We start from the raw sequence: 2832 nt of genomic DNA, 5'->3' as shown, positions 1-2832 counted from the left end.
GGTGGGGGCCAGTTACTGCAACAACTGGACTTTCTGTGCTGACCCGACGCTGCCAGTTTCCCTTTTCAGCTGGAGATTCCAGTCGAAAACCGGACACCTGGGAACCCCCAGCCCCCACCTTCCCTGTCCCCTGCCCCAGGGGTAGCAGATGGTGGGGGATGGGGTCATTCACTCCGGTCAGAATTTTCTACCCCTGTGAAATCTCAATATAAAATATGAAAGAAAAAAGATTATTTTAATTTAGAAAACATTATTGTAACAAGGTGTAAATACAAGAATATTTTAATTTACATTTAAACACTATTTTAAAAACAAGTATCTAAATATATTTGTAGAAATGGAATTATTTACATTTTTTTATCTTTCCCTCAAATCTATAGTGAAGTTTAACTTCTCTAAATAACGTCATTTGTATTTCAACTGTAGAATTTCAAGAAATCCAAAATATTTATCTTAACAAAATAAACTATTAAATTGTCAGACTGGGTTGTTCAGTTACAAATGTACAAGTGTCATAAACATCACAACTACACACATGTGCAGCTGCTCTCTCTCTCTTTCTCTCCCCCCCCCCCCCCACCCTTATTGTCTTGACTGGTTCTCTCTGGAAGGCAGGGCACATATGCTCACGTCCTGCATTACATCTTTGAAAATTAATAGTTGAAAAAAATGATAGAATTAAAAGCAGCAAAGAGTCCTGTGGCACCTTATAGACCAACAGACGTTTTGGAGCATGAGCTTTTGTGGGTAAATACCCACTTCATCGAATGTATGTGGTGTAAATTTCCAGAGGCAGGTATAAATATGCGAGCAAGAATCAGGCTAGAGATAATGAGGTTAGTTCAATCAGGGAGGGTGAGGCCCTCTACTAGCAGTTGAGGTGTGAACACGAAGGGAGGAGAAACTGCTTTTGTTGTTGGCAAGCCATTCACAGTCTTTGTTCAATCCTGAGCTGATGGTGTCAAATTTGCAGATGAACTGAAGCTCAGCAGTTTCTCTTTGACGTCTGGTCCTGAAGTTTTTTTGCTGCAGGATGGCTACCTTTAAATCCTGTATTGTGTGGCCAGGGAGGTTGAAATGTTCTCCTACAGGTTTTTGTATATTGCCATTCCTAGTATCTGATTTGTGTCCATTTATCCTTTTCCGTAGGGATTGTCCAGTTTGGCCGATGTACATAGCAGAGAGGCATTGCTGGCATCCCTGCCTGCGCCCTGTGCAGCAGCACTCTTGGATCAATAATCCATAAAAGCAAATACTTTCTAAAACTAAAACAAAATGTAGCCCCTTCTTTTGCAATGTTCTTCAGGAGGCAGCAAACACTTTTCATCGTTGTCCAGTGGGGGATGGACCTGCCCCTTGCCCTGCCACTCTATGCTGCGCTACCTCACAACAAAGGAACTGCGCCTGCAGAGGCAGGAGGGGAGGAGACACACATGTTATGGCAGCACCCCCCCCAGCACCCACCGGGAGTTGACTGACTCTGAGGGGGCTTCCTGGAGTCTGGACCTGAGCAGCTAGGGCTTGGTATTTGCTTTTTTGGGTTATTGATCCAAGAGTGCTGCGTTGTTTCCGTATTCAAAACAGTATTAATCAAGTTGATAGTCTTAGTTAAATACATTTTTCTGACAATAGTGATATTGTGCAATAGAGGGAAACTGTTAAGCGCTTACTGTTTCCAGTCCATTTTTACATTATTTTAAAAATATATAGATCGGCTTACAAGGCAGGTGGGGGTGGGAGGGGAGGCGCAGGACATGGACCCATTCTGGGCACGACCAAAAATTATACAAACCTGTTGCCCCTGCCGCTGTGCCAGCACAACGGTGAATAGAAGTCGTTGCTGCACTCTGTCATTGTTGGAGAAAAACTTAGTTCTCACTTTTTGGTTGGGTGCAGCAGAGTCAGATACTTTATTTTCTCTTTACAATTGCATAGAGGGAGGGAGAGCCCTAGGACACAGGGTTTCCCCAGTCCTAGGCAGGTCTCTCAACAGGTAAACAATTACAGCAGCATTTATACTTTTTGTTACATACAATAATAGGCATCAGCTGCATTTTGTTTATACCTAGGCCATCTTGATATCTTATTTTTCTCACTTCTATTTAGACGCCAGTCTACATTCATTATCGACACAAGGTCGCAACGACTTCTCCCACAGTTCTTTCTCACTCGCCTCACACAATCCTCGCTTCTATAAACCCCGCGTTATTAGGGTTACAGCCAGCCTGACTCTTGCTCACAGAGACTGTCATGCATTGAAATCCCTGTCCGTTCTTGCTCTACTTCCACATCATCCATTAGTTCACAGGGGCACTTGTTACAGCTGTTATTGTGCAGCAATAATAAATACAGAGAACGATAAACAATTCGCTTGGCCAATGTTTAAAAACACTCCAGATGTATTTAACATGGGGAGAGATGCAAAGTGTTTGATTTAACAGGGAGCCATCCGCTCAGGTCCACTTCATTGCAGGGGTTGTAAAGTTAAGTCCAATCCAAACAGGACTTTTGCCTGGCATGAAATCCTGTATGAACCCCCTCCTGGGATCTTCTCATTTCTGTCCCCACCAACTGCATCTGAGGAGGGGGGAGGCCAATGCTTATGTGGCTGCATCCTCCAGACTTTCCAGAGTCCCCCATCCTAGCTGTGAGGGGAGGGGTCTGCAGGAGGGGATTTGCCCATCCCAGCTGTGGAGAGACCCATCCAGACATGCAGGACTGTGGGCAGAGATATGACTGAGAACAGGAGGTCTCATGGGCAGTGTGAGATGTGTATTGAGAATTGATCTTAAAGTCAGTATTTTCTGTGCCCACCAACTGGGGGGTTCTATT

This window comes from Mauremys mutica, chromosome 12 (genome assembly GCF_020497125.1).
Source record: "Mauremys mutica isolate MM-2020 ecotype Southern chromosome 12, ASM2049712v1, whole genome shotgun sequence".
Lineage (NCBI taxonomy): Eukaryota > Metazoa > Chordata > Testudines > Geoemydidae > Mauremys > Mauremys mutica.
Note: the sequence above shows the minus strand (reverse complement) of the source record.